Here is a 7,751-nt window from a genome sequence, read left to right as displayed (position 1 = left end):
TGTCAATAATGTTTCTACAGTCAAATCCTCCCCCCTGCTCCACCTCCCCACTCTCCGGCCTGACCCAGTTTCCCTCCGTTCTTCCTCTTCATCTCTGTCTCCTCCACGCTGCGCCTGTTAGCCTCACTTTTCTCAATTCAATTTACAGAGATCCACACACCAAAACAACCTAATTTATCACTCTTCTTTTTTTACTGAGTGTGTGTGTGCGTGCAGTTTGTTTCCCCCCCCCCCCCCTCTAATCCTCAAGGACCAACAACACCTTAAACTCAGCGCCTGTGCTGCACTTGACACCCGTTTGAGCGTCAGAGGTGGATGCCGCTGCTTTGATGATGATCTAACTAGTAACACCCGCCTCGGAAAGAAATGCCTCTTGGCTGCAGCGAATGAATCGTCACATACCCTCGAGAAGAAGAACTCGCCAACAACCGGATGTTGATTTTCCAAGACTTGAATTCCATCCAACGGTTACGTAAACGAGTACGAGCCAGCTGTAAACTCACCACGTGTGTTTGATTGATCCGTTTCATCCACTTGTCAATGATGGAAAACAAATCCGTACATTTTGTTTAACTTTTTGCTACCTCTCATTTACTGTATTGTGTATTTCCACTGAAGCAGGTTTTCTGATAGACGTACCCTGATTCTCATGCATTAACAAGTCAAACGAGCTAAATGACGCGATGCCAAATCTTGGTTTAGCATATTAGCATGCTAATATTTTCTAATCACCATTTAACACAAAGTACAACTGATGCTTTTGGGAATCTCAACGGTGTTGCAGGGGTTTGGTCTTTTACCAATGTAATCAACAAGGACATTTGAACATGCTTATGACACTGTATTAATCAAATTAGATGGATGTGTGTGTCTCGTTTGAAGCTAATCCATCCAATCGCTGTTGTAAAAATTGCTAAAACGACAAGTGTCAACCTTTTGTGGCATCGGGGGAAAAGTCGGGGGCGATCGTCCTACCAGAGAAATGAGGATACATCCTCTGCGGAACTTAAATTTCTGCAAAAACGTCCCGCCAACCCATCCACACGTGGGACTATTTCACGGGATGATTGAGGACTTGAACCGGATAGTGGCACAAAACGGAAAGTTTAAGGCATCGTGAGTTATTCATTAACTAATAGCCATAGTGACATGGCAATCCATCCAATAGTCGTCAAGATATTTCACTAAAAAAAAAAGACAAAACCTCTTGATGGTGCTTGAGGAAAGGTGAAGGGAAGCTATGCTAACAGCTCTGTTAACCTATCCAATCTCCCATCTTCATTTAAAAGACCATTAAGAAAAGGGATGTGCTAATTTCAGACTCAGCGGCTCATTAGCACAGTGTGCGTGTGTCTTTTTCAGTTTTACTCTGCACGCTGTCGTCACTTAAAACCAATGCTGCGGCACGACAGAAATACGAGGACCAACCAAACGTGTTGGTTGGCGCGTGTGTTTGAAAAGAAGACATTTCCGTACTTTGTTACAGCTCAACCGAGGAGGGTGCGTCACGCAAGGAAAGCACTTAATCTCAACCCTTGCACGCACACACACACACACACACACACACATGCGTGGGCACGGAATGAGCTCCTGTGAGTGAGAGTACCTGGTCTGTGAAGGATAACCCAAAGGAGGAAACAAAGAGCCAATGAAACTTTAATAAGCTGGTCACATATCAGCTGAAGCCTGCTTCTCTTTTACTGCTCCGCTCTCGAGTCACAAACTTCTCTCCCCACGCAAACCAAAGCACAACAACGATGAGGATGCATTTTGATTTTCTGCATCAGGATCTGCGCTTGTATTCCTTAACTGCGACAGAGAGAGATTGGGTATTCCATCCAAGGACAACTGAAAGACAATATATTCTTTGGTGAATAGTTCATTAACAACACAGTACACTCAGCACGCAGGATCAGACAAAGTAGTTTGGGAATTCTTTGTATGGTGTACATTAACACACTTGGTTCTTCTATCTGTGTGGTTTGCAGCAAATCAGCATCAGAAAGTGTCGACAACTGCATAAAACCCCGTATTATATCCTTATGTGCCTGTTTGTATCCATATTCAACAGCTTATCTGGATTTCCCACAATACGACACACTCTCCGCACCTCGGACTGCATGCACATTAAAAAAAAGCAAACCATTTGCAAATATTTGACCCCCATTTCTTTAAAAAAAAAAAAAAAACACTGTTGCTATTTCCTCCCAATCCCTCAATGTGTAATATACATACAGTGTGTGCTATATGTGATATGCTAATAAATGCAGAACACACGTTAAAATGATGCCGGCCTCTCCCAAAGCCCCAGTTCTCGTTGTTCCTCATCAATGCTTTCTGCTGAAACGTACGATTTGCAATGTGCAGTTAATGAGTTGTTGAAGGCTGAGAATGAATCCCATTCTAGCCATAATTGTGTAAGGTTTCCCGAGGGGGCGACTCTCTGTGTGTGTGTGTGTGTGTGTAAGTTTCTTCAGCATGTACGCGTGTCTCTCTGCGTGTGCCTGAGTGAGTGTGTGTGTGTGTGTGTGGGTGGCTGTGTGCTTGTCAGTGGAAACAGAAGCGTCTTTAATCTCCATTTGATGACTCTCACTCAGAGCAGAGAGGCTGCAAACACTGTAAGTAAAAGAACGAAAGGAAGAAAGATAAATTGATGGAAGGCGCCTCGCGGAGAGGGAGGGAGAGGAGCCACCGGGAGGAAGATGCTGCGGAGGAGATCTCACCAGGGCAAGAGACTCTCACACAGACCTACTTCTGTCAGTCAGTCGAGTGTCTCCAAACATTTAGCGAGAAGCTGCACAGACACACACACACACACAATCAACAACCGATAGAAGTAGAACATTGTGAAAGTGTGCATATTGTGTGCAGGATGTTTACCAGGACAAGAAATGCATGCTGCGTCACCCAGTAAAACACCGGCACGCACGGCACACACACTGAAAGCACAACGTACCCGATGCGCACACAAATCACACACTTGCGCATTCCGGCACACCTCATCTGCTCCGTCACTGTTGACTGACACTCTCCACTTGAGGAGATTAAGTGTGCTCATGCTGTGTCTGCACAGCTTGAGGTCCGTTTATCCTTAAAAACTCCGCCAGCTCTGCGCCGATCACGTGCACACATCACGTGCACACGCGCCACCCACCCATGGGCACGTCCCCCCCCCAATTTCCCAGAGCGCACCTGCTACTTTGCTGCGGCTGCTGTCACTGCAGTAAACACAACGGGTAGGTGCAGTTTCGCCGTTTCTTCCCACTTGAATCAGGTGTTGGTCACTGGGACCGCTGGGAATTATGAAAGTACGTAAAAAAAAAAAATAAATGCACACACACACACATATTCAAGATTCTCTCTCTTTGCAGGTTTGTGTGCCTTTTAATTGGCGCGCATAAAGGAGGGGCCTGGGGGTGTTTGTGGTTTCAACGACCACAGATTTAACAAACACACTATAAATACATACAGGCCATCTGGGTACTCGCAGGGTACAGATAACTCGCTGGCAACTGCTGCTGGTCTGTATGCGCCCATCAACATCAGAATATTATTCACTTTTTACCATATTACAGTCTGCAGAGCGAACAATGGGAACAGGCTGGGCTCCACCGAGGCTCCTTCTGAGACACACCGAGCAAGTAAGGGCCCTAATTTGGTTACAGACAACAACTTTTTTTGTACTATTTGGTTTTTAAAAGTGATCCCACGAGTAGCCGCTCAAGCCATTTCATCACTTGTTTCACAATACAATATCAAAGTGTTATTTAGTCCTCTTCTACAGGGTTCCTTTCTAATACGACTTTCACATTCGCGTTGATGTTGTGATCAAATGGAGGGTGCTATTAATTCAAGTTGCATTTAAATCAAATGGACCAAAACGAACGGATAATCAGACAACCTGGGGCAAGTTATTAATACGGCTTAGTAGTTCTGGTTGGGTTCTGTGTCTCTGTGCAAGATACAATGAGGCTGCCATCTGTCGTGTGTTATATTTACTGTACGTGACGGGAACTCGGAGACAACAAGTGGCGCGACAGACATTAAACAAACAGCTTCATCCAGACCGAGCGGAGCGCTGCGTGACTGCAGCGTTTTGGCGCTTCTGAATCCTCCATCTCAAGGTCAGGCTTAATTTGGTTTTTCCATTCAATGGCTTAACACAGGCTTAACTTATGTTCCACATTTTTGCATTTACATTGCTAAAATGCAACGACAACGTTTTGTCTTGGAAATAAGACCTGTGTGTAGAGTGGAGTGTGTTTATTGCCCAATGTTAGCTTTTATTTTCAAGACTCATCTATCATAAAAGTGGAGTTCATTTGTGAATAATTATCTTACCAGTGTGATGCCTCTGGGTTGGCGCTCCAATCTTCCAGAAGCACTTTGATTGTTGCTGACTTTATCCAGTTAGCTATGTCGACGTGATTTTAGTTCACACCTCATGCTGAGTCCTCATTGGCTGGACGATGGTGGACCACTTGCATCATTCCAGACTCTAAGGACAGAATATATGTATAGTATATAAATGGTTTGATCTTGCATTCATTTCTTTAACAATTAAATCAAATAACGAACACATTCACTTACTTTTTCACAAATACTGCTTTTTAAAAAGGTGGTCTTCCTTTTCTACCAAAGTGATCAAAACATCTCGTCTCAGCTCACGAATAGAAAACAGAGGTATCCCCCCGAGTAGTTTCTTTGATGTGAAACAAAGATGTCACCTGTGATGGAAGGAAGGTTTGAGAGGAAGAGGAAGAGGAAGAGGGGGGGGGCATGTCGGGGTGAGGCTAGTGAAGGGCGCTCGGCGAGAGGGAATGATGAAAGGACCCTTCGAAGGACAGATGGGAATGAGATTCCCGAATCAATACCGCCCAAGGGCGTTTTATTATTAACGCGTACAGCGAGGAGCCCACGTTCAATACTCCTCACCCGACTGCTCCGGGCCCCTCGCACACACACACACTCCGCCTCTTTGATCCCCCTCCTACCACACCATGTGACATTTAATGGGACAGTGGGAACAACCATTGTCCTTAAAACCGGTCGCGCTGCGAGAGGCCCTAAAGACCTGCAGGGTATCTGTGACCTTGGACCGCTTTGTACTACACAACAATTTGCTTCCTTATGTTAAGATAACAGTGTAGATCAGCTCAACTATTGCGAATAGCAAGTTGTTTTTTTTTTAACACTAGACGCTTTATTATTGAGGCAGAACTATTGTTGGTTAGAAAAACATGCAAACTGTAGCCCAACCCTATACCCTTTATTTATTCACCCGTTTTGTTTGGTCGTTCACATCTATTTTCTTTTGAGTTTCCTGGGCCGTTGGAGACTTAGAGTTTCCTCTCAAGTCGGTTTGTTTTTCCATTATCTATTCGTTATTCTGACAGTAAACCAAACCGCGGCTTCTAAAATGAAAATAGGTCTTATGTATGGAGTAATAACGTAAATGGATTTTTCTATCTCTCTCTCCCTTTGTCTGCACAACCCTGGCAGCCTGTGGCCATTTATCTGCCAGTGTCTAATTATTCATTAGTGAACTCAGCGAAAGGAGGAATGGAAAAACATAGTTTTACATTCCCCGTAGATCAGCATTCCTCGGCGAAGGCGACTCTCTCTCTCACCTCCTTCGTCCCACTCTGCGCCCGCCGGGGTCAGAGGTCACGGCGTCGGTCGCCGTGACAAGAGATTGCGCTCTTTGATGTGATGGCCTCAAACGCTCAGGAGTCCCCAAACACAGTGTTTACCTCCAGGTGCTGCCGGCTGCAATACATGTGACCAGCAGAAAGACACAGGTGCTGTGGAATTGGGTTAATTAGGCAACAACGAGGGTGATTCTGTTCAGGTTTTCAGGTTCAGGTAACTCTCTCTCTCTCTCTCTCTCTCTCTCTCTCTCTTTGTCTCTCTCGCTCTCAGTGCTTTGCACACAAGTGTCCAGCAGAGGACACTGTGTTGTGTAATTCAAAATAGCATCTGGTGTGTGTAATGTATAATGTTCCTACACACATAAAAAAAAATGGTCCAGTTTATCAAAATGTTGTTAATGAATGTAACTGAAGCACACATGAAAGCAGTGGTGGAACGTGGAAAGTGGAAAAGGCACATTCTGTACAGATTGTGACTCCGAGTGGGAATAAACATTTGTTTTTAAGACTTTAAAGAGAAAACGCAATGACCCATTAAAACATGGAGCTGTTTACTGATTCATACAGATGTCTGTCATGTACATTAATGTATTTCATAGCAGCGCTATATGCCATTTACTGTACAAGACTGTCATCTAGTGGTCCTGTCTGTGTCACACATGGAATGACATCATTATAGAACATCGTCCCCATAAGCAGCCTCCACAGTGGCATCGTTGTTCATTTGATTTTAAACGGCCGTGACAATTCTGGACCAACTGTCCATCCCCATGTTTCTCTTCGGTCATTTGCACACATCGATGATGTGGAAATGTTTTTTGTGCTTCTATGCACCCGGCACGATATACATCCCCATGTGCCATATTTTTATATTTTGAAGTTTTTGGGATGTGAGATTTACGTTGGTTTTACTCTCACATCTCAAAACACTCAGGTGTGTTTGACTGGGCCCATGTTGCATGAATATCTACTCACTAAAGATCTCCGTGTTTAATCCTATTGACAGGATGTGAGTTATCATTACAAAGAAAACTCGTATTATTTGACTGAATCTATATGTTTACCACGTAGAACACTTCTGTTGTTTGGTTTATTGTGCGCTGTCCTCCGCTCAACCAATCAGCTTTGCAGCTGTGCCGCTCGGTACTGACGTGGGTTTCCCTGCAGGTGGCGCCACTGCCCTTTGAAAATGAGGAGCTATCTGTGAAGGAGTTGAACGTGGAGTCAGCATTTAAACAAGTATGACCGGCGCCAAAAAGATGACGTCCAGTCGGACATCGTTATTGACAAAAAATAATATTATTTGGACCTTTTATTTGAGGGAGAATTCGTAGTGGACTTTAGGTGTCACTAAAACATGTCGGTTCCTCCTTACTGTGAGTAACCATGTCCAACGATTTGCTTATGATACACTTACGCAATCTTTAAGATTTGGCTATGTGAAAATAAATAACTGCCTTTATAATGAACTAATTCAGCCTTCAAAGTGTCCTGTAGCCTGCTGTAATTAATAAAGGCACACTTTATACCTTTTTAACATACTTTTTGGTAAGTATTGCCACTGCACTTCACTGGATTTGACACGTGCGATCTACTACTTTATGACGGGTTTATTTGGTCTAATCATGAAAACGTCATCCAATGGTTGGATTCGTTCTTTTTTTTAATGGACAGCCCACAAACCAATAAGGCCCTTGGAGCTGACCGCTGGTCTGTGATACATTATTTCACACACGGTTCGTCCATTTAGTAAATAATCTGTTCTGCAATGAACAAACCTTTTAAATAATATTGGGCAAAAAGAAAAAAAATGTATTCTACCCAGTTTCAATTCAAATGTTTCATAAACTTCAAAATATATATTTTTTTGTTTGTCTTCTTGGAGATTGTTGTATTTTAAAAAAAACAGACAATACGGCAGTCAATATGAAAAATATGTGTGTAGTTTTAGTGGAGGTGAAGACCCCAAAAACCTCTGGAAGCTTGTCCGTTTGTTCTTGATGCTCCCGTCACAAATGGAAATGTGTAACACGTGGATCAACTCAAGACAAAATGAGGATACTTTTCCCACTTTCTTTAAAATAACATTTATTTCCAGCA

The 7,751-nt window shown here is 43.5% G+C and overlaps 1 long non-coding RNA gene across 1 annotated transcript; it reads right to left on the bottom strand.

Annotated features, from left to right (window-relative positions):
• Positions 1 to 3,217: 3,217 nt before the first annotated feature.
• On the bottom strand, positions 3,218 to 5,752 carry LOC119216803 (uncharacterized). Its single transcript, XR_009956704.1, has 3 exons — positions 5,631 to 5,752; positions 4,342 to 4,498; positions 3,218 to 3,293 (listed from the first exon to the last, which is right to left on the bottom strand). It is a non-coding gene; the product is annotated as an uncharacterized LOC119216803 (long non-coding RNA).
• Positions 5,753 to 7,751: the final 1,999 nt, after the last annotated feature.

This window comes from Pungitius pungitius, chromosome 7 (genome assembly GCF_949316345.1).
Source record: "Pungitius pungitius chromosome 7, fPunPun2.1, whole genome shotgun sequence".
NCBI lineage: Eukaryota > Metazoa > Chordata > Actinopteri > Perciformes > Gasterosteidae > Pungitius > Pungitius pungitius.
Note: the sequence above shows the minus strand (reverse complement) of the source record. Positions and strands in the feature narration are given on the sequence as shown.